Below are 25,859 nucleotides of genomic sequence, written 5' to 3'. Positions count from 1 at the left end.
GGAGGTAAGCCCCCCCCCCCCCCCCCCCCCCCCCCGGAAAAAAAAGGCCAAAATAATGTCTGGGCCTATATAAAGCTGGCCTTATGAGACATACAATTCACACAATGCTGACTCATACAAAGGAAAACGCATACGGTAGACAGTGGGAGGGTTTCACAGTGGTAGGATTAATTTTTTCTTCTTTTTTTCCCCAACAACAAAGAGAGTGTTGAAATAATAATTCCTTACATAAGGTGTTTTTATGATGCACTGGAATATAAAACTCAACGAGCTTCCTGAGCTTCCTGAGCAGGCCGGTGAAATGCACTCCTCGTCTCTCTCTCTCCGTCTCTCTCTCCCTCTGTCCCTCTCTCTCTCCCTCTGTCCCTCTCTCTCTCCATCTCCATCTCTCTCTCTCTCTCTCTCTCTCTCTCTCTCGACGGGGGGAGACAGCGGTGCGGCCTAAGACTAAAAAGTGTATCTGGAACTGTTTAATGCATTATTTGTCTAACAAATGAAATGCACTCCTCGTCTCTCTCTCCCTCCGTCCCTCTCTCTCCGTCTCTCTCTCCATCTCCATCTCTCTCTCTCTCTCTCTCGACGGGGGGGAGACAGCGGTGCGGCCTAAAGACTAAAAGTGTATCTGGAACTGTTTAATGCATTATTTGTCTAACAATCAAGGGAGCGGGTTTACTCTGCAGATAATTGTAGCTTTTGTCGAGTCGATGGCCAAGATAAGCCTGAGTTCCGAGCCATTAACTGGACGTGCTTGTTCTGGCAAAGGCCAAGTTTGTAGAGTTCGCAACGCAGAGTGCGCTCTCACAGCCGGGGCTGCCTGCGAGAAATTCCTGACACAAGGGGGGGGGGGGCTCCTCCATCTCAACAAAACGCCTATCAATAGCTCGTTAAGCGTCCACTGTTTGGGTAGTTCAATTTTAGCCTCGGTGGGTTCCTCCTCTAATGTCCTCAATGCGTATCACCACTCCTACACGTTGCCCCGTTTATAGCGCCGCGACTCGCATGATGAATGACGCCCGTTAGCCTCGTAACACTCTAGACAGATCAGTACAACAGGATCCCACTCCCACCCCACGGGGGGGGGGGGGGGGGGGGGGCAAATGCGTCACCGGTGTTCACGCGCGTTTGCTTTCGGGGGGCCGCTGTGAAGCCGGAGAGGCCCCTACTGTACTATGCAGTAATAATAACAGCTCAGGAATTCCCCCGGCTTGGACCGGCCTTTGCCCTCTGACTCGACCCGGGAACGGGACGGGAGGCTAATCATGGCCACTTGGCAGACGGCAGCGTTTTTCCACAGGTCCTCAAGAGGGAAAACCCTTCCTCTATGAACAGGTAATCACAACAAGAGCACATCCCGCCCCGGGGAGTGTGTCTGTGTGTGTGTGTGTGTGTGTCTGTGTGCGTGCGTGTGTGTGTGTGCGTGCGTGCGTGCGTGTGCGTGTGTGTGTGTGTGTGTGTGTTTAGGGCCAATGAGAGCAGCACGCCTGCATTGTCCACTCCGGGATGGAGAGCCTATTTCGGTGCCCTGACAGAAACAAGTGACCCCTGTGTCACCCGGAGCCGCTCGCCTGCCTCAGAGCTAATGTGGGTGGTGGTGTTCGGTCACCGCGCGTTCCCACCCTGGGGCCCGGGGGACAGGAAGCCGCGCTCCGCTATGACGAGGGGGAGAGAGAAGAGAGAGAGAGAGAGAGAGAGAGAGAGAGAGAGAGAGAGAGAGAGAGAGAGAGAGAGAGAGAGAGAGAGAGAGAGAGAGAGAGAGAGAGAGAGAGAGAGAGAGAGAGAGGAGAGAGAGAGAGAGAGAGAGAGAGAGAGAGAGAGAGAGAGAGAGGCTGTTCCCCCATCAGCGCTGCCTGTGGGAGGGAGGGGAAACTCTGCACATACCATTAGGCCGCGCGGAGGTCGGGGATGGAATGGGCTCGTTGCATCATTAGCACTGTGGTCTCTCTCCGGGGCAGACAGAGCAGCGAGGCCCCATTGTCCGCGGCGGGAATCTGCAGTGCGTCGAGTCAGTCTAAGAGTAAAACAACGGGATCCACGTCGGTCCCACCCGTCTGTTTGTTAATCTGTCGTGCCCTGGGAGGGGGGGGGGGCTGCTGCTGTGGTCGTCCCCCTCTTCTCGACCCTCTCTCGTCTGTCTCGGTTGTAAAGGGTAAATGTGGACTGCATTTATATACCAGCTTTTATCCAAAAAGTGCGTTAGAACTCGTGCCTCATGTTCACCCGTTCACTCACACGTTCAACACACGCCGACGGCAGAGGAACTCATCGGGGGAACAGTTGCTCAAGGACACTTCTACACGTTGCCGGAGGAGCTGGAGTCTAACCGGGCACCCTCCGGTTTACCAGATGACCGCTCTACCTCCTGAGCCACTGTGTAGCCTCTCATCACTTCTTGTCTCTCACCCTTTGTCAGTCAGTATGTCTATCCTTAACTATCTACTGTCTCTCTCTCCCTCTCTCTCTCTCTCTCGTGATTATCGGAGTATCCTCCCCCCTCCCTCCCTCTCTCTCTCCCTCTCCCTCCCTCCCCCCTCTCCCTATCCCTCTCTCTCAGGTGGTCTCCTGCAGACCTCTCTAGCCTCCATTTCCTCCCGCCTACAACATGCAACACTCCACCTCTGACAGCCCAGGTCCCCAGGTTAGCTGCTGTTGTCGGCGCCGTGACGCACTCTGCCGCTTTCCACAGCCGCCTCCTCCGTCTCTTCCTCTCCGGACACTGGAGCCTATTTGTCATGCGGCAGAGTGTCCAGGGAGAGCCATTTGGATGCATTTCATTAGCAGAGCTGCCAAAGCGTGCTCTCTAACACCTTATTACGGCCTACAGTAGCTGCGCTAGGGGGACCGGAGCGGTGGGCTGGGTCTGGACGCTGTCGCAGGGCGTGCTGTAGCTACGACAGAGAGCCCAGATTGTGAAAACATCCTGCAATTAACCGTACATGTCTGTCTGCAGCGATGAAGGGATCTGGGCTTCGTGGGGTATATTTAGCTGTTGGCGTGGTGTGGGGGTGTGACATATATTGGTCAGGGGTGATACAGTAGTGGCATTGGACAATGGGCCAATAAAAATGGGGTCAGGGTCTCAAAACGGAGGCTTGTGCCAAGTATTGTCTGCCTTTTTCACACAGATTAGTTTTTTCAAGTATCTGTGTAGAATAGAAACATGTATAGAAATATGTGTAAAATGTGTCTATATTATTCAATACACATAATGGATTGGCTGATACCCTGATGAAATGTATGAGATACAGCCATATACTGTATTTCATTTCATGTCAAACTAAAATCAGAACAATAAGACAACAAGGCGAGGCAAAAGTAAGGATAACAAATACATTAAAACACGTACAACTTGATTGACAATGGTTGGAGATCAAGGTTTTAAACTCTGCAACAGAAGGGAGCATCTCAAGCTTTAAGGACTGTTGGAGTTCATTTCATGAGCTAGAGGCATCATAGCAAAATTAGACAGAACAAGATTGACCCTGTTCAGAGAAAACTCAAGGGACCTTAAGGACCAGCCAGTCACTAGAACGGGTGCCATAGGTTCCAAAACTCCATTCCAATAATGATGTAGTAGGTAGCTTATCAATAAAGGCCTTAAATATTTACAAATACCAGTGTCCATGTATCTGAATAAAGTATTCTTGTTGAGGAACTGTTCACCAGTGAAAGGGTTAACCTTCTGTAGTGTGGTTGTGAAAGCTATAGTGAAATGGTTAACCTTATGTAGTGTGGTTGTGAAAGGGTTAACCATTTGGTAGTGTGGTGGTGAAAGGGTTAAACTCTTGGTTGATTTCACACCAGCCCGGCACCAGTTCCCACAGAGACCCAACAGGAGGTCCCAATTTCCGTGGCGGCTGAATAGTTTAGTGACATCTATGTCGAGGCCTTTGGGCGACAGATCCCACGCCAAGCCACTTTTCCTCCTCTCCACAGTTACCAGCGATCGCAGTGATAAATGTGGGCGATGCACAGGCGCATGGAAAAACTAATTTCCTCTAATGGTGAAGCAGGGAGAAACCCCAGAGCATGGCTGACGCTCAGGAAGGAAGGGCACGCACTCGTTTACTCACACACACACACGCACACGCACACACACACACACACACACACACACACACACACACACACACACACAGACACAAAAATGCACACATTGACACACACAAAAAATACACACACAAACAATTCTGCATATGATCAACAATATCATCACGCACTCATTTACTCACTCACACACATGGACACACGCACACGCAAAAAACACACAATTCTGCATATGATCAACAATATCATCACCGCTAACATTTCCATTAACATCCTCATCATCATCATCATCATCAAGATAGCCATCAACGGTGTCATCACTATCATCATCTGATGAGCATCAATATAACAGATGTGGAATAATTTTACCAAATTATTCAACAGTGACTTTGATTAAAGATAGAGTTTACTGACAGAAGGACATCTTGCAACAGCAGTAGGGACCCAGCCTGGATCTCTATGGAATGGCGAGCTAATAAAGTATTTATACACATTCATAGATACTGTAGTTAAACATTCATATCTGGTACTTACACATGTATAGATACTGTATTTAACCATTAATCTCTGGTACTTACACATGTATAGATACTGTATTTAACCATTCATCTCTATGGTACTTACCCATTCATATAGTGTATTTAACCATTCATCTCTGGTACTTACACATGTATAGATACTGTATTTAACCATTCATATCTGGTACTTACACATGTATAGATACTGTATTTAACCATTCATCTATATGGTACTTACACATTCATATAGTGTATTTAACCATTCATCTCTGGTACTTACACATGTATAGATACTGTATTTAACCATTCATCTCTGGTACTTACACATGTATAGATACTGTATTTAACCATTCATCTCTGGTACTTACACATGTATAGATACTGTAACCATTCATCTCTGGTACTTACACATTCATATATACTGTATTTAACCATTCATCTCTGGTACTTACACATGTATAGATACTGTATTTAACCATTCATCTCTGGTACTTACACATGTATAGATACTGTAACCATTCATCTCTGGTACTTACACATGTATAGATACTGTAACCAATGCCATTCATCTCTGGTACTTACACATGTATAGATACTGTAACCATTAATATCTGGTACTTACACATTCATATATACTGTATTTAACCATTCATCTCTGGTACTTACACATGTATAGATACTGTAACCATTCATCTCTGGTACTTACACATTTGCAGGCTGTTCTCTGGAGGGTTCCAGCCTTGTTCCAGTTGACCATGTGGCTCAGGCGGCTGCAGCTCGTGTCAGGCCTATATCACATGCTGCAGACTGCGCTGCTGGCCCCTCTGTCTCTTGGTGGGTTGACATCGCCAGGCCTGTATCACATGATGCAGACTGCGCTGCTGGGCCTTCTGTCTCTTGGTGACATTTCCAGGCCTGTATCACATGCTGCAGACTGCCCTGCTGGCCCCTCTGTCTCTTGGTGCGTTGACATCGCCAGGCCTGTATCACATGCTGCAGACTGCCCTGCTGGCTCCTCTGTCTCTTGATGACATCGTCAGGCCTGTATCACATGCTGCAGACTGCGCTGCTGGCCCCTCTGTCTCTTGGTGCGTTGACATCGCCAGGCCTGTATCACATGATGCACTGCCCTGCTGGCCCCTCTGTCTCTTGGTGACATCGCCAGGCCTGTATCACATGATGCAGACTGCGCTGCTGGCCCCTCTGTCTCCTGGTGACATCGTCAGGCATGTATCACATGCTGCAGACTGCTCTGCTGGCCCCTCTGTCTCTTGGTGACATCGTCAGGCCTGTATCACATGCTGCAGACTGCGCTGCTGGCCCCTCTGTTTCCTGGTGCGTTGACATCACCAGGCCTGTATCACATGCTGCAGACTGCGCTGCTGGCCCCTCTGTTTCCTGGTGCGTTGACATCGCCAGGCCTGTATCACATGATGCAGACTGCCATGCTGGCCCCTCTGTCTCTTGGTGTGTTGACATCGCCAGGCCTGTATCACATGATGCAGACTGCCCTGCTGGCCCCTCTGTCTCTTGGTGACATCGCCAGGCCTGTATCACATGATGCAGACTGCGCTGCTGGCCCCTCTGTCTCCTGGTGACATCGCCGGGCCTGTATCACATGATGCAGACTGCCCTGCTGGCCCCTCTGTCTCCTGGTGACATCGCCGGGCCTGTATCACATGCTGCAGACTGCGCTGCTGGCCCCTCTGTCTCCTGGTGACATCGCCAGGCCTGTATCACATGCTGCAGACTGCCCTGCTGGCCCCTGTCTCTTGGTTGCGTTGACATCACCGGGCCACATATTATCACATCAGCTGTGTTTTCTTTTCTTCACGACTCCGTCGCCTGTATGGTGTTTTGACTGAAGCGTCTTTCGTTGCGTCGGCCACCTGTGGAGGAGGACATGGAGAACAGACTCAGACAGAGACACTGGAAACAAGCGCACACTGCTGATCATTGGTACTATGACGTGGTGGGTTGTGTGTGTGTGTGTGTGTGTGTGTGTGTGTGTGTGTGTGTATGTGTTAGTCCATTAGGCTGGTCGTTGTTTAAAATCGATTGGTTTAGTCTTAGTCCAACAATACAATAAGTCAATTAGTCGTATTTTATGCTTTTTTAGAAACTATCTTTTGTAAGCACAAGATTTAGAGCTGACCGTCTGCATGATTGCATGTAGGAAACAACACATTTCCCTACAGAGTTCATGTCTGAGTTCTTCCTCTGTCTAGTTCTTCCTCTGTCCAGGTTGTTGTCCTGATATTAAAACAATGATAATAAATCAAATAAACTAGCACCCCCATAGAGCACCTCAACGCCCCCCTTTCAACAACTCTAGACTCAGTGCCCCCCATACTCCCTGGACGCCCTGTGGGGGGTGGTACCGCCCCCGATGAGAAACCCTAGTCTAGTTCTTCTTCTCTCTGAGTTCTTCTTCTAGTTCTCCTGCTCTCTCTCGTCATCGCGGACTCCTGACTCCCACAGAGCACAGGCCCCTCTGAGCCAGACCCACCAGGCCTAGCCCACCCTGACATTGGCACGGTCACAGCCAAGCTGACGGTTATTATCTACCTCAGTGCCCCGTGCTCACAAGCTGACGGGATAGGCAGCATTTGTCTGGCTGGTGTAGACAAGAAAGACAGAGAGTGGGGGGGCTGAATATGGGGGTCACCGAGTGCATTCATGTTACCACCCCCCAATATTCCAAACACCCTACAGATGGATCCCCTTTAGAGTAGGACACCAGCACACGGATCACTGCTGCCACGGCAACGCTTGATTTCAAATCAACTGTTTGATGGCAGCTGTTTTGCCGATTAAGCAAATGTAACAGAGGCAAATTAATAAAAGCTTCTTTAAATGTTTTTTTTGTACATTAACCCTTTCACTACAGTACCACACTACCAAAGGTTAACCATTTCACTACCACACTACAGACGGTTAGACGGTTAACCGTCTGTAGTGTGGTCGTGAAAAGTGTGGTAGTGAAAGGGTTAACCTTCGGTAGTGTGGTAGTGAAAGGGTTAACCATGTGTTGTGTGTGGCAGTGAAATGGTTAACCTTCGGTAGTGTGGTAGTGAAAGTGTTAACGCTTTGTCGTGTGGCAGTGAAAGGGTTAACCTCATGTTGTGTCGCAGTGAAAGGGTTAACCCGGTTGTAGTGTGGTAGTGAAAGGGTTAAGAGTGCTTTTTGTTTGTATTTTCTTTGTTGTTGCTGTTGCTCTTGTTGTTCCAAAACATATCAAAAGTGTACGAGTATTAACTCATTGGACGCCACTCACGAATAAAGTCGGGTTTTCTATCGTTATTTCTTTTATTCAATATTTCCATTCATAATCCATCGAGGGAGCCTGTGTTATCATTGGGAATGAGTCTGAGATCGCAAACGTCCAATACCGCCGCCTGCCGGCTTGCAGCCGATATTGCACATCCTTTGAAACTCTGGCTTGGGCTGTGCGTCGATCTAAAAAATTCGGGCCCAGGTTTTCCTTGTCGAGCAGAACAAGCGTTTATAACGCATGGATTGAGGAGAATCAAGCACTGCCGGTTCATGTTCTTTGGTGGATTATGTTGGCAACACGATCGACATCAATACTTGGAATGGCGATCAGATAATTGGAATATTCTTTTTGGAGTACATCCTAGTCAAGGTAAGGGCTATATGGTATCAATCTTGCGTTGATCCAAGAATCCATTCACTGCGATCCGAGCGTGATGTGTGTAATGTGTGTGTGTAACATATTCCATTGGTGAAAACGACCCCCCCCACCCTTTCATGCATTCATGATGAAACATAATACCCATAATATAGCGTTGATTTCAGATTGATTGTTGATACAGGCGAGAAACGCCACAGTTTTTAGTGAAATGCACGTATTGCTGCATGGCATAGTTTTCTGGGATTAGACAGGATTACTCTAAACTATACTCATATTCACCACGGTATAAAACGGGAATGTATCGATGAAATATTTTTTTCTTTTTCACAAATTGAACGATAGATACTCTATGTCAAATAGGCAATAGTATTATATCCATAGCTATGATATATAATATAGTTTGAGCCCTGCAAACACTGCCATGTATTCCTATACTTTAAACCGTGGCCTTCTTACCACACGGTACACAGCGCCATCTGGCGCTAATTGAGTTAAGGCTGAGACGATATGCCATTTGAAAGAATCGATCAATCGGGACAAAATTATCAATAAATATAGATTTTTTAAATTATTATTTTGCATGTGAATATTATTTAACGTTAGTTTGTGTGTATGTGTGTGTGTGTCACATGCACTCACTGTCGTTTTTGCGATGCTGTAGTTGGCCCACGAGACACGCACACACATGAACTAACGTAAAATATATTTAAAATATATATATATAATTTTTTTTACACATGCAAAAAAAACGATAAGTGACACCACTAATCGATTTCAGGCAGTTATCGATAAGTGGTCTCAGCCTTAACGAGCATAAAGCACAGTGTTTTGCTCAGTGTGCAGCGTCACATTTCTTTCTTGTTCTAGATGTTCAGTTAAGTTATCCAACAAGAGTAGACGGGGCACAAATAGACAGTGTGTTCTATATTTCGGTTCCATTGTTCTCTTTGTTTCTCTCACGTTGTTTACATTCCATCTGCATTTCAAATCAAATCCAATCAAATCAAATTTATTTGTAAGGCCCGACAACACACGTTAATGTTCCCATGGGCCGGACACATCTTCTTTAAACAAGTCAAGAAGAAACATCACAATAAATCAAGAACAAAACAAAAACACCATGAAGTCCAAATTTTTTTAAACAAATCAAATAAATGAATGCAACACTCCCAGACATACCCCACGCGAAGGTAAGGAAAAACTCACTAAAACCTAGCAATAGGAAAAAATGCACCACAGGCAATGTGGAGGAGAGAAACCTTAGAAACCTTTCACTTTCAGTTTGGCAAAGCTCTTCGAGGGAGATCCAACAGACCAATTGGAAGCACCAGGGTGTGCCGACACTCCCCCGGCACATTCTTTGTCATGTTTGTCCTCTGCAGACCTTGAAACAGTCATACATGCTTTCATTTCTTCGCGATTAGACTATTGTAACTCCCTCTATTCAGGCATCAACAAAAAAGCCATATCACGTCTCCAGATGGTGCAAAACTCTGCGACACGACTTCTCACCAACACAAGGAAACGTGACCATATAACACCCATTGAATGCCTTGCCCTTGGATCTTAGGCTAGCAGAGTCAGTGTCCTCTTTTAAGTCACTTTTAAAAACACATCTGTATATTAAATGTGTTTCCTAAGGTTATGGGTTTAGGTGAGCTCTGATTGCTTAAACTGTTTTATCAATCTGACTACAAATACTGTTTGAAAAATGTTTTTTGTCTCTTGTTTTATTTTCTATAAAATGTTTCCGCCTTTGCTGATGTTTGCTGTTTTGTTACATGTATGTAAAGCAATTTGTAACTTTGTTTGGAAGAGCGCTATACAAAATAAATTCATTTTATTCATTCTTGTCGTGCTCGCGAATACGCTGTACACAATTTCCGGGGACCACTTTTCTCCTACTGTGCTCGATAGCGGCAATTCGATCAACTAGTGGTCGAATAACGTCATTGGATACCTTAAACATATAAAAACCAAAACAAACCAAAAAACATCCCATCACGCTGACTCATACTGAGAACTAGAAACAGCTCATGGCATTTCCCTGCGAGCCCCCCACCACGCATGTCTTCCTAGGTTCTTCTGATTACGTGGTTTCCTCCACATCCACTTCTCATCCACCACCGACGCGCGCTCGCCCCACCAGCGTCACTCGCAATCGCCGCCCGCTATCATGTTTATCGCTCCTGGCAGCGAGCGGCGGGCCCTTTGTGACTCACCCCGTGAGTGATGAGGAGTGTGGGCTCGAGCGTCGTTTGCCCAGAGCCTTCGCACATGAAAGAGCCGTGGCATTGGGGAGGTACAGGATCTTTGTAGGGATCCCCGCTCGTTAATTCCTGGAGTTTAACCACAACTTCTATCATTTCCCATCACCCCTGGCAGTGGTGTGAACCTACAGTGTGAGTCAGCAGACGATGGGATAAGAGTGGATATCGGCCTAAGTGGAGCCATATACAGTACAGGCTAGGAGTAGCTACTCTGTCCATCAACTATGGTCCGTACCAGATTTTCCTTCCTCACACATTTTTTTTTAATTGAAAATCATCTTGTGATTGTGAACGGGCACATTTTGAATGGGCAGTGCCGCTATGGCTGTCTTAAATACTTCGAAGCTTCGTTCGATGGGAATGGGATTCGAATATGAAAATAAAATTAGAATATATAAAAAATTTAAATAAAACATTTACAAATGTATTATTATTATAATATTTTTTTGGTGCAAAATCAACTCTGCCTCTCTTTGTTAACTACAACAAGCAATGCTGTTTGTTATTTAAGATGAGGTCGGACTCGGCACTGACAGATTTGTGTTCATTGTGCTGCTTTTATAAAGCCTCAAATGACGGCTTACAATATTTCATGAAAGCAAAGTGTTTAATTTGTCTAAGATTTAAAAAGGTTTAAATTTTACAGCACTGACAAAGTTGAACAAAGTGCTGTACAAGTCCCACAACATAAAAAAAAATAGTTATTACATTGTTTCTTTTTTATCTCGAAGCTTCGAATTAAAATCGAATCTCGGTCCCGAAGCTTAGAATTCCCAAAAAAAATTCGAAGGTCAGCCCTAAGTGCCGCACACTTTGAACAGGCACATTTTGAACAGGCACATTTTGAACGGGCACATTTTGAACAGGCACCCTTTGAACGGGACATTTTGAACGGGCACCCTTTGAACGGGGACATTTTGAACGGGCACATTTTGAACGGGCACATTTTGAACGGGCACATTTTGAACAGGCACATTTTGAACAGGCACTGCACCGGTGCAGATAATGATAAATATAGCCTGTGACACAGATGGGCCCATAAACAGCCTCCTCGCCAGGCCAAGCGGAGCAGAGCTGGAGAGCGCTGGGGGAGGACACCACGGAGACTAACGGTTTAAAGATGGGAGGGTGTTTCCGCTGCGTGTGTTCAGCCGTGTGGTCCAGCAGCAGCAAGCGGTCTCACGGCTAGAGGACTCACTGCCCTCGCCGTCTAACCTGTATTGTGTCGTATTGTATTGTTGAACCACAGCCAAACGGATGCAAAGGGATAGAGTAAACTTAACATTATGCCACAACACTGCTACTGATACTGTACTAGTGATGCTGGGAACAGGACTCTGGGAGAAAACTCTGCTCCCACAGCCAACTTACCCACACTGCCCCGCTGCCGAGTGTGGGAGAAGCTCTCGAGGACTACCGATGGTGCCAAATGTCTTTCGTCTTGTGGTTGTAGGCTATTGCTTACAACAGTAGCCGTGTTATGTGTTGTACTGGCTATGGATGTCGTTTTTATTTTGCCAGAAATCAGCAATGGATTTCTGTCTACAAGTCCCCCCCCCACACACACACACAGTCACACACACACACACAACAGCGCCATCCACTGGCCAGAGCTCTTGACAGTTCAGCGCTACTTGGCCTGCACTATTAATAACTTTAAGAACTGACCCGACACTCTTGACACACGCGCGTTTGAAACGATCACACCATTATTGGCGCTAAAAATAAACACATTAGCGGCAAACAAACAGCTAGATGAGACCAACTGTTCGTCGAAATGACACGACAATTTGTCTACTTAGCGGTTTTGGGACCGTGGTGAGAACTGGGTGGCCCTGCTCTGACCCCCATTCATCTCACACACGCACACACACACACAGCTCAGTGACCATACCCACGGCTAGAGTGCATTCTGGGTGAGGGGAAGTGATGCAAGAGACCGGGACAGAGAGAGAGAGAGAGCGAGCGAGAGAGAGAGCGAGAGAGAGAGAGAGGGGGAGAGAGAGAGGGAGAGGGAGAGAGAGAGACAAAGGGGCGCAAACAGAAGCCGATTAAAGAGAGTAGTGTATAGTGTAGATAGAGATACAGTGATGTGGTCCCAGATGACGGGTCACGGAGACAACAAGAGCTCCTTCAGACCCAGGAAGTTAGCGACGTCTTCGGCAACAGGTCAGGTCAAGGTCAGGGAAACCCTGGGTCAATTTATACCCTCATGGAATCACAAGATAGTTTTTTTTATTAGGGGAGAAAAACGACCCCGAAACGGGACAAGCTCTGCCTATGCGATCAACTGGGGGGGGGGGCATCTACTACGTCAACAAACATCCACCATTCATCAAGAGAACCCGATAACCCCTTCAATCTCCATCGAGGATCTGTTTGGACTCTTTTTTTTTCGGGGAGACATCAAAGCATGGCATTCTGAGAAGGCCCGACGACCACTTGTCTGGGCTTTTGGACGGGATCCTAGAAACTTCTTTGACATGGATGTCAACGAGACAGGCGGCTCATTGAGACAAACTCTCTCTCCTCCCTGGCTCGCCTCTCGCATTCTCACAATATAACCAAATACATTCGTAAACCAAACGGCGGGTAGCGGCAGCAGGGGGATCGGGGATTCATAATAAGTCGTGTCAAAGGGTTTTTTCCGTAATGCTAAACATTGAATTGCAATAAATCAAGCTCAGTGGAGATGGGAAAATGTATTTCACGACGTTCGTGGGACTATTGTTCTTCATGATGCTTGCCCTTATGAACTCAATACACGAGAATGCATTGTCTATAATTGATGTGAAAAAAAAGGCTTAGGCTATAGTTCTTTTCTATTCTATTGTAATCATCATATCAGTTGACAATGAGAAAATCTCAAAGTCTGGATGATCCATTAGACCAGTGGTTCTCAACCTGTTTCATGTGAAGGACCCCCATATTGATAAGACATTAGGACCCTCACATTGATACAATACACATTAGGACCCCCACATTGATACACTACACATTAGGACCTCCACATTGATACAATACACATTAGGACCCCACATTGATACAATACACATTAGGACCACCACACTGATACAATACACATTAGGACCCGCACATTGATAAGACATTAGGACCCCACATTGATACAATGCACATTAGGACCCTCACATTGATACAATACACATTAGGACCCCCACATTGATAATACATTAGGACCCCCACATTGATAAGACATTAGGACCCCCACATTGATGCACATTAGGACCCCCACATTGATAAGACATTAGGACCCCCACATTGATAAGACATTAGGACCCCCACATTGATAAGACATTAGGACCCCCACATTGATACAGTGACCTGTTAACATGGGCTGTGTGGCTGCTCTGACCTGTTAACATGGGCTGTGTGGCTGCTCTGACCTGTTAACATGGGCGGTGTAGCTGCTCTAACCTATTAACATGGGCTGTGTGGCTGCTCTAACCTGTTAACATGGTCACTGTGTGGCTGCTCTGACCTGTTAACATGGGCGGTGTAGCTGCTCTAACCTGTTAACATGGTCACTGTGTGGCTGCTCTGACCTGTTAACATGGGCGGTGTAGCTGCTCTAACCTGTTAACATGGGCTGTGTGGCTGCTCTACTCTAACCTGTTAACATGGTCACTGTGTAGCTGCTCTAACCTGTTAACATGGTCACTGTGTAGCTGCTCTAACCTGTTAACATGGTCACTGTGTAGCTGCTCTAACCGGTTAACATGGTCACTGTTGTGAAGGGCCAGATTAAACCGAATATATATATTTATTTATATATATATATTTAATTGTATTTGTATATTCTCTAATATTCCCTGATATCCCTTGTATATTCCTTGTACAATATGCATTGAATATCCATTCTAGCCTACTGAACATCCCATAATAGTCTCCATTCTACTATTGGTCGAGACCTTGGTGCCAGGCTGCCATACCCCCCAGACCCAGTTCAAACGTACCGCTCAACATGTACGAACAAGTCCTAGTTCCGCGTAGGAATCTGGCTACCGCACCACTAATGGGACTATTTGTTCATAGTGCGTATATATACTGCGCTACTAAAGTAGGACTTCTTTTTCAGTCCAGTTTCTTACCCTCCAATAGAGTCACAGACGTAAAGCCTCCCCGCGACGCCACGTGTGGGAGTAAGGCCAAGTTCGGCCTACCATCGGTATTGAGACATCGTGTATATTAATATTTGAATAGTCATATTTGGCACTATATCGTCGAGTTGGACGTAGTCTATTAAGCTAATAATAGTCTGTTAATATATAGTGCTTCGTACGGTGAGAATACTACCGTAGTCAGCACCCCATCGTTTCGGGCAGAAAACTGGCTGCTTATCCAGGCTGATTGACCCCATGTGAGATTGCACCCGAGGAGCCCCAGAGCCGACGAGCGAGTGGACCTGTATACCGGATTATTCTACCGACGACAGCCCGCCTTCCCAGGCACGGATTATGCTTTGTATACGTTGATTATTCCATGGATAAAGACCCCCGACACTGCCGTGTGTTGGAACCCCCCCCCCCTGGAGAGGACGCAAGGTGAGGAGACGCTCTGCAAGACGAGGTCGCTTCACGTCTCTCCTCCGTGGACCGGAGGACGCCGGCCCACAAAGAGTCCATCTGCTTTCATCTGTGGTCCAAGGATCGCCGGCGCATTGAACGGCACTACAGTGGGTTCACCTGGGATACCCTTGGCCGGATGAGGCAGCCGGACTCTACCCCCCCCCCTTCCTACTCCTGTCGGCTTACAAGCGACCGGATTAACCCCCCCTAGTGTATCCAGTCTATAATCATTAAAGTATCATTGCTGTTATTCCTTAACTATTCCAGGTCGTATATGTACCACCTGCGCCTTCAGAGATTGGACATTCTCTATTGATATACCGACGAATACTCTTGCCATAAAAGTGCATACTAATTCCCATTCATAAATGTGATTGATTTGATTAAGTGCTTGCTCTACACACCATCGCTGTGTAGAAATAAAGACCTATTTCTAATTCGTACATTTGTGTTGGATCCGTTTCATCTACGTGACAGTGTTCATCATAATATATTTATGCCGAGTACTGGGTGGCCGAATATTAAGTACAAAGGTAGTGGTAGTAAGTATCATATCTAGTAATACAGTCAGGGAATTGTACCCCTCAGTTACAATTGGTCCTTCGAGCCGGAGGGTAATTAGTGTAATATTAATATAGTGTTATTAATATTGAAATGGCCTATGATGAACACTCCACGAAACGATCCTCCTAACCAACGCCCGCAGCGCGAATGACGGCTCCCTCAGTACTTAGAGGCTTACGCTGTCAGTCAACAACCTAGTCTTCTACTAACAGTAAACGCGGTAAAACTAGAAAGTAAAAGTATGTCTAACCCCAACGCCCAGACTACCCCGACCATAGAGGCCCCTACGGGTTCTAATGTAACTGACCAAGTTCACGGTGGGGACCAGTGGGAACCAGACATGACTTCACACCCCGCCAGTACTGAAGAAGTAGTCCCCGATGAGTCCCGGGAGGAATACAACGCTACCGAGAGAGAACTCGGCACGGAAGAAGACGGGGAGAGCACCGTGGAGATAGAGCTCCAAGGCTCCGCAAGGAGTACCCCGAGGGAAGGCTCCCCTATACAACCGCCTTCTCCCAGCGAGGCAGAGAGGACCCTACAGCAGGCCTTCCTCATCAGCCTGAACGCCGCTGCTGAACGCGACCGACTGCAGATCCAGCAGCGGAGCGAAGAAGAGCATATACGTCTAGAAATAAGACGCATTCAGAGGGAAGAGAATGTGGCCCGAGACCGAGCAGACAGCCAGCGAGCAGCTGCTGGTGCTCTACGGGACGCAGAGCGCGACAGACAGCAAGCGCAACTAATAGAACAGCTGATCAGACGGACAACACCCTCCCCCTCCGCCAGAGGCTCCAGGAACTCGTCTAGACACACCTCCAGGGCGGCATCCCCTAGCCGAGTAAACAACCCTGAACTTGACCAACAGACGAGGTCTATACCCCCCACAGACCACCTCCCCCCACCGGTCCAAGCGAGACCTAGCAACCGGGAAGGAGCAGCATATCCTGTGGAGAGGCTAAACCAGAGACTACAAGCACTGGATGACCTAACTGAAGACGAAGAGGAAGAGGAGGAGAACCACGCCCGACGACAGCACAGTACTCTACCGGACCAGGAGGTCCGGTACAGCCCAGGCTATACTCCCGCGGAGCTGCGCTACAGACCCCCGACTCTATACACGGGTGAGCACGACGCACGACCCGCACCGAGGAACAGCACCTGGACAAGCGGGCCATGGTACACTGCCGGTACCAGCCCATACCAAGGAGCGGGAGGAGACTCGCCTAGGAGGCCTCTCCCCCAACGCTCGCCGATGTATCCACAGTCAGCGTCATACATTGGCACGCCTATGGTACCCGACTTCACCCAAGAGAACCGGGCCCAGTATACAGAACTCCGCATGTGTCTGGAGACCATGTTGGTGGATGTATTGGATGAACGCCACAAATACGCCATCCTACTGAAGCACTTAAAGGTACCCCGCGCACATAATATAGCGCTCGCCTACGCGACTTCCACCACCCCATACACAGCAGCGCTGGTAGCATTGGACCAGAGGTATGGGCGCATATGGGATTACGTGATCCAGGAGATCCGACACATCGACCGCTTACCCCCAGCAATAGACAATCGAGCACTGGACGACCTGTCCATCAGAGTGCAGTCCCTGGTAGGGATGTTGGGAGCGCAGAGAGAGAAGGGGAGGCATGAACTTTACGCCAACTCAAATGTGGAAAGGATCTTGGAGAAGCTGCCGCCCGCTCGACAGGAGCGTTTTAGGCGGCAGAGAGACCACCGAGACCCGAATGGCCCCGAACCGAACCTCCTCGATCTAGCAGACTTCCTGGCGAGAGAAGTCAGCAGCCTACGGCTAGATACATTCGGACGGAGCACCCCTGGCTCCAGAGAAGGAACCAGACGACTAAATGATGGAAGAAGATCGGTGACTGTGATGCACCAATCGGAGTCAGTACCGAGCAGCAGGAGCCACAGTACCCCCTCCAGAACGGAGAAGTGGAAGATAGTGTGCCCCTACTGTGAGAAAGAACACTGGCTAGCGCAATGTGACTCCTTCCCCAAGCTGAACGCGGAGGAAGCAAGTCAATGGATAAAGTCCAACAAGCGCTGTTTTCGCTGTGCGCGCTCACACATGGCAGCCGAATGCCGCTTAAAGAAAAGGTGCACCAAGTGCGATGGAGCCCATCTGGACATACTTCACGACAGTAACAGACGGCGCCCTTCACCCGCACCATCCAGCAGCAAAGCGAGCGTCATGTACATCGATCCCGCCAGCAGCAGTGGAGCCCGAGTACTCCTAAAAGTAGTGCGTGTGACACTAAGCTACCAGAATAAAGTCCTGGACACTTACGCCGTCCTCGATGACGGGTCAGAGAAGACCCTTCTGCTCGCCTCCGCTGCGGCCCAGCTAGGGCTGCGGGGAAGCGAAACCCAAATGACAATTCGGACAATAAGACGAGATTTGAAGACGATAAAGGGCGAGAATGTCTCATTCTCTATCGCAGCAAGCGGCCAGCCTGAGCAACGGTACCAGATTACAGACGCTTTCACCAGCCAAGAAATAGGACTGTCGCGGTACACATACCCCGTCGCCAAGCTGATGGAGAAATATGCACATCTGCGCAAGTTACCGATCCCGCTCATAGACAATGCTATGCCGACCCTGTTGATAGGCTCCGACCATGCAGACCTCATTGTCCCGATAGACCGGGTTCATACCGGACCCCGAGGCTGTCCTGCAGCAGTCGAGACCCGTTTGGGATGGACTCTCCAAGGCCCGCTCGCCAAATCTCTCAACCGAAGTACAGCCACTAGATGTCTCCACTCCCGAGTCACAGAGGGAGAAACCGCACTCCTGCAACACGTAGAGCGGTTATGGACCTTGGAACAAATGCCCTTTAAGAACGGAAGGAAAGACATTCGCTCTAAAGATGACATTTACGCCATTCACCTCCTCGAGACAGGGACCAAGAGAGTCCCGGTCAACGGCGTGTTGAGATACGCCACGCCACTCCTGCGGCGAGAAGGAATGCCTACTTTCCACGCCAAGACAGACGCCACAGAACGGTACCTGCTGAACACGGAGCGGCGCTTAGCCAAGAACCCCGCCCAAGAGAGTGTATACCGCGCTGAGATTGAGAAGCTCATCACAGCGGGACACGTCACAAAGATGGACATTAAAGAGGCTGACCAGACCACTGAATCGTGGTACGTGCCTCACCACAAGGTCCATCACAACGGTAAAGACCGCATAGTATTTAACTGCAGCTACCAGATCGGATCCCAAAATCTGAATAAAGAGTTACTGCCCGGTCCCACACTCGGCCCCTCCCTACTCGGCGTTCTACTCCGCTTCCGCCAGGAAAAGGTGGCCATCAGCGGGGACATTAAAGGAATGTTCCTGCAGGTGAGATTAGTAGAGGAGGACAAGCCCCTGTTACGGTTCCTATGGAGAGAGAAGCCAGGAGATGAGCACCCAGCCATCTACCAATGGGAAGTCCTCCCCTTCGGAACGACGTGCAGCCCCTGCTGTGCTACATTTGCACTACAGAAACATGTAGCAGAGGACCCAGCAGCGGACGAAGAGGTCCGACACAGCGTAAAGAACAGCTTCTACGTAGACAACTGTCTACAAAGCCTTTCAACCCAGGAAGAAGCCGAGGCTCTCCTGATTAAACTCTGCGCCTCATTGATCAAAGGCGGCTTTGATCTCAGGCAGTGGGCCAGCAGCGATCCGCAAGTACTGCGCAGCCTCTCCTCCGAGGACAAGGCAGCCAGCAGCGAGACCTGGATGGCTACAATCCCGGGAGAAGCCCAGGAGATGACCCTGGGATTGGTGTGGCGATTCAAAACAGATTCGCTTCACTACAGACACAAGCCCCTGACTACGGACCAGGGAAGGCCGGCGGCGGCGCCGACCACCAGACGGAGTGTGTACACAACACTCGCCCGACAATATGACCCGCTAGGATGTATTCTACCGTACACCACCAGGGCAAAAATGATTGTACGAGCATTGTGGGACAAGGACCAGGGCTGGGACGACCCCATTCCCGCACACCTTGCATCCACCTGGAGAGAGTGGGAGATGGAGCTCCACTCACTCCCAGGCGTTAATATGCGCCGAAGCTACTTCCCACCCACGGTGAGGCCAGAGACATGTAAAATGGACTTACACGTCTTCAGTGACGCCTCAGAGGTCGCATACGGATCAGTAGCCTACTTGCGGGCCCAAGAAAAGGGGGGAGAGATCTACACAGCATTTGTCCTCGCCCGCTCGAGAATAGCCCCACGCAAGCAACAATCTATCCCACGTCTAGAGCTCTGCGCAGCCCTAGCCGGAGCGCACCTAGCCACGCTCATCCAACGTGAGCTCACCATACCGGTGTCTAGAACAATCCTGTGGTCAGATTCCACGACAGTACTCGCCTGGATCAAATCGGACTCATGCAAGTACAAAGTCTTCGTGGGAGTCAGAGTCACCGAGATTCAAGACTTAACCGAAGAGTTAACCGGAGAAACAGAGTGGCGCTACGTTGATACAAAACAGAACCCAGCTGACGTCATCACCCGGGGGATGCCCCTGGATGACCTCACCCGTCACAATGCTTACAGTGACGGCCCCGCATTCCTAAGACTCCCGGAAGGACAGTGGCCCACGCCTATCCCGAGGGAAGCCAGTCAGGAGGAGACTGAGAATAAGAAGCCTGTGTTCTGTGGATTGAGCACTGTTATCTCCGCAGACCCCAACACACTCCTGATGGGGCGGCTAGATCCCGCGTTACCCCAGACAATGTACCGGCCTGAAGAAGCGAACGGCCGACGAATGTGGAGGTACAGCCAAGTATTAGCCGACAAGTTTTGGAGCAGTTTCCTACTGCACTACCTACCGTCTCTACAGACCCGCCAGAAGTGGGTAAAGGAGAGAGACAATTTGACAGAAGGAACAGTCGTCATGATTATTGATCAATCACTGCCCAGAGCTATGTGGCCGGCCGGCCGCGTAAGCAAAGTGATCACCGGTGCCGACGGCAAGGTCCGAGCAGCTGAAGTGCTCGTCCAGGGTCGCACTTACACCCGTCCCGTGGCGAGGCTCATAGAACTGCCCCGACTCCCAGACACAATCGATGATGACCATGACCCTATAACCCTATGACTTTGTGAAGTTGACTGACCCCTACAGCAAACCCTTATGTGTAAATAGACAACGCGATTAATCTGTCTCTGCTTAACTGATTAGGTCTGGGACCAATCAGGGGGTGGCTGTTGTGAAGGGCCAGATTAAACCGAATATATATATTTATTTATATATATATATTTAATTGTATTTGTATATTCTCTAATATTCCCTGATATCCCTTGTATATTCCTTGTACAATATGCATTGAATATCCATTCTAGCCTACTGAACATCCCATAATAGTCTCCATTCTACTATTGGTCGAGACCTTGGTGCCAGGCTGCCATACCCCCCAGACCCAGTTCAAACGTACCGCTCAACATGTACGAACAAGTCCTAGTTCCGCGTAGGAATCTGGCTACCGCACCACTAATGGGACTATTTGTTCATAGTGCGTATATATACTGCGCTACTAAAGTAGGACTTCTTTTTCAGTCCAGTTTCTTACCCTCCAATAGAGTCACAGACGTAAAGCCTCCCCGCGACGCCACGTGTGGGAGTAAGGCCAAGTTCGGCCTACCATCGGTATTGAGACATCGTGTATATTAATATTTGAATAGTCATATTTGGCACTATATCGTCGAGTTGGACGTAGTCTATTAAGCTAATAATAGTCTGTTAATATATAGTGCTTCGTACGGTGAGAATACTACCGTAGTCAGCACCCCATCGTTTCGGGCAGAAAACTGGCTGCTTATCCAGGCTGATTGACCCCATGTGAGATTGCACCCGAGGAGCCCCAGAGCCGACGAGCGAGTGGACCTGTATACCGGATTATTCTACCGACGACAGCCCGCCTTCCCAGGCACGGATTATGCTTTGTATACGTTGATTATTCCATGGATAAAGACCCCCGACACTGCCGTGTGTTGGAACCCCCCCCCCCTGGAGAGGACGCAAGGTGAGGAGACGCTCTGCAAGACGAGGTCGCTTCACGTCTCTCCTCCGTGGACCGGAGGACGCCGGCCCACAAAGAGTCCATCTGCTTTCATCTGTGGTCCAAGGATCGCCGGCGCATTGAACGGCACTACAGTGGGTTCACCTGGGATACCCTTGGCCGGATGAGGCAGCCGGACTCTACCCCCCCCCCCCTTCCTACTCCTGTCGGCTTACAAGCGACCGGATTAACCCCCCCTAGTGTATCCAGTCTATAATCATTAAAGTATCATTGCTGTTATTCCTTAACTATTCCAGGTCGTATATGTACCACCTGCGCCTTCAGAGATTGGACATTCTCTATTGATATACCGACGAATACTCTTGCCATAAAAGTGCATACTAATTCCCATTCATAAATGTGATTGATTTGATTAAGTGCTTGCTCTACACACCATCGCGATTAATCTGTCTCTGCTTAACTGATTAGGTCTGGGACCAATCAGGGGGTGGCTGTTGTGAAGGGCCAGATTAAACCGAATATATATATTTATTTATATATATATATTTAATTGTATTTGTATATTCTCTAATATTCCCTGATATCCCTTGTATATTCCTTGTACAATATGCATTGAATATCCATTCTAGCCTACTGAACATCCCATAATAGTCTCCATTCTACTATTGGTCGAGACCTTGGTGCCAGGCTGCCATACCCCCCAGACCCAGTTCAAACGTACCGCTCAACATGTACGAACAAGTCCTAGTTCCGCGTAGGAATCTGGCTACCGCACCACTAATGGGACTATTTGTTCATAGTGCGTATATATACTGCGCTACTAAAGTAGGACTTCTTTTTCAGTCCAGTTTCTTACCCTCCAATAGAGTCACAGACGTAAAGCCTCCCCGCGACGCCACGTGTGGGAGTAAGGCCAAGTTCGGCCTACCATCGGTATTGAGACATCGTGTATATTAATATTTGAATAGTCATATTTGGCACTATATCGTCGAGTTGGACGTAGTCTATTAAGCTAATAATAGTCTGTTAATATATAGTGCTTCGTACGGTGAGAATACTACCGTAGTCAGCACCCCATCGTTTCGGGCAGAAAACTGGCTGCTTATCCAGGCTGATTGACCCCATGTGAGATTGCACCCGAGGAGCCCCAGAGCCGACGAGCGAGTGGACCTGTATACCGGATTATTCTACCGACGACAGCCCGCCTTCCCAGGCACGGATTATGCTTTGTATACGTTGATTATTCCATGGATAAAGACCCCCGACACTGCCGTGTGTTGGAACCCCCCCCCCCTGGAGAGGACGCAAGGTGAGGAGACGCTCTGCAAGACGAGGTCGCTTCACGTCTCTCCTCCGTGGACCGGAGGACGCCGGCCCACAAAGAGTCCATCTGCTTTCATCTGTGGTCCAAGGATCGCCGGCGCATTGAACGGCACTACAGTGGGTTCACCTGGGATACCCTTGGCCGGATGAGGCAGCCGGACTCTACCCCCCCCCCCTTCCTACTCCTGTCGGCTTACAAGCGACCGGATTAACCCCCCCTAGTGTATCCAGTCTATAATCATTAAAGTATCATTGCTGTTATTCCTTAACTATTCCAGGTCGTATATGTACCACCTGCGCCTTCAGAGATTGGACATTCTCTATTGATATACCGACGAATACTCTTGCCATAAAAGTGCATACTAATTCCCATTCATAAATGTGATTGATTTGATTAAGTGCTTGCTCTACACACCATCGCTGTGTAGAAATAAAGACCTATTTCTAATTCGTACATTTGTGTTGGATCCGTTTCATCTACGTGACAGTGTTCATCATAATATATTTATGCCGAGTACTGGGTGGCCGAATATTAAGTACAAAGGTAGTGGTAGTAAGTATCATATCTAGTAATACAGTCAGGGAATTGTACCCCTCAGTTACAGTCACTGTGTAGCTGCTCTAACCTGTTAACATGGTCACTGTGTAGCTGCTCTAACCTGTTAACATGGTCACTGTGTAGCTGCTCTAACCTGTTAACATGGTCACTGTGTGGCTGCTCTAACCGGTTAACATGGTCACTGTGTGGCTGCTCTAACCTGTTAACATGGGCGTTGGAATGAAAAACATGAGGTTCTGCAGCTCACACGCTCTGCTCAGGTAGGTGGAGTCGTCGCGGCACGTTTCAGTTAAAATATTCCCGTTTAATGGAAATTCAGTTGAACTGCAACCCCGCACTGTGAATTCATTCAATATGCAGTGCACTCCTCCATCACAGGGACTTTATAATGAGACAGATTACTTTTGAATAGGGTAATCTGTAACATGTCCTACAAAGATTTTTTTGTACTACTGTTACATACTGTACGTTATTCCTGCATTTCTTATCTTGCACTAATGTCGGGCTATAATATCTGTTGAATATACCACACGCTCAAGATCAGTGAAAAGTACTTGTCTGAGAATGTTCTGTGTGTGTGTGACCAAATTACAATTCACTGTCGCTGGGCAATTAAGGCTGAGACGATATGCCATTTGGAAGAATCGATAAATCGGGACAAAATTTGCAATCCTTTTGTGAGACTAAACTCTTTGTTCATGGTACCAAATTGTGTTGCTGTTAGTTTTGTTTCATCAATAAATGAGGCAGAATACACTGTGAATGTATTGTAACGTCCTCGGAAAAGGATGACTCACAGAGGCTGTTGTTATTTCTCATGTTTGTTTATTCAATGTTAGCATAGGTTACAGTGTACCAAGTTGGGGTGCAACACCTCTGCTTGCCAAACGTTGTCTGCACCTGAACTTCCTCCGTCAGCCCTTCCCCTCTGCCAACCCCCGGCTCGCGCGACCAATAGCGTCGCCGCTAGCCCCAGGTTGGCAGAGTGCAGAGTGACAGCTCGGCTGACCAACCGTCCCAATCCCAGGGTTGCTACAGTATATATTTTTTTTATTTATTGCACTTTGTTCTCGCTGCAAACAAATAATGAATGCTAATGTTTAGTAGTCGCGAGGCTATTTAAAGATGGCAGGTTTGTGTTTTGTTGCGTGTAGCGCAATGATAACGTAGTGACGATTCTCTCTTCTGACCAATCAGTGGTCTGCACGTCACTTTTTGGTATCGCTTCTACCCGCTTGGAACCTCGACAGAGCAGGTACTAAAAAAAGAGTTGAGTCGAGTAGGTACCATGCAGTGAAAAAGCGCCATTAGTTCCTGTTATCAAGATGACGACAGAGTGAACTCTTTAGACAGACTTTGCAGCATCCCGTCTAATGGGAATTCTGTAGAATTACAACCCTCTGCATGCACAGTGCATTCTACCATCCCTCCCATACATAATACAATGTTACGAGTCAAGTAATTTGATTAAAGTTCAACTGATAACTAAATAGTTGATTTCCTTTTTAATTTCTATTAGAAGTTTTTCTCATTAAACCTGCTCACAATCTGGTAAAAGGTTGATGTTTCTATCTGCGTATGACATGGCGTGTGCAAATAACCCCTATATTTCCATTTTATTCCCGTTAATTGCCATGGAAAGTGTCCACCTTTGAATACTCCTGAAATTGTACAACCCTAGGTAAAATATGCCCATACACCAGTACATTAACACAGGCCTCTCCCCATCCATCAGCCCAGTCGTTCATCACTCAATCTCCATAACTGCCCTTTTTCCCTTCGGGGGGGGGGGGGGGGGGGGGCATAACAAAGAAACCTAAGCCTCTTAACTAGGCTATATCTCTCTTATTTTCCTCACTAATTTCTCTCTCTCTCTCTCCCTCTCTCCATTTGACACGCACAGCCTCTAGCCATCTCCCTCATCTCCCCAACCCCCCCCCCCCCCCTCCCCTCCGCCCCCTCGCTGGCCCCATGGCACCTTCTTGAATATTCATAACAGGCCTTCTGATGAGCATGCTAAATGGGTGTCAAGATGATTTGGCCACATGACAGGAGCGGAGTGTCTTTGATAAGCCCTGGAAGCCGAGCCAGAAACAAGGCAGCGAGGAGGCGGCGGAGAAAGACGGGCCAAGAGGAGGCATTGACCTCACGAGGGGCGTGCGTATGGGGGGGGGGTAGGGGGTATTGTCTAGCCAATCAGGAGTCGGGAGCAGGGCTGTCTGGAGCCGAGGCGGCGATGGAGAGGTCAGTGCTGGGGTCCACCCCGGGGTGGGGCGGATGGGGGTGAAAGTCATTGTCGCCG

This window comes from Notolepis coatsorum, assembly GCF_963971535.1.
Source record: "Notolepis coatsorum genome assembly, chromosome: 18".
NCBI classification, from domain to species: Eukaryota; Metazoa; Chordata; class Actinopteri; order Aulopiformes; family Paralepididae; genus Notolepis; species Notolepis coatsorum.
The sequence above is the reverse complement of the archived record's forward strand: the minus strand, read 5'-3'. Positions refer to the sequence as shown.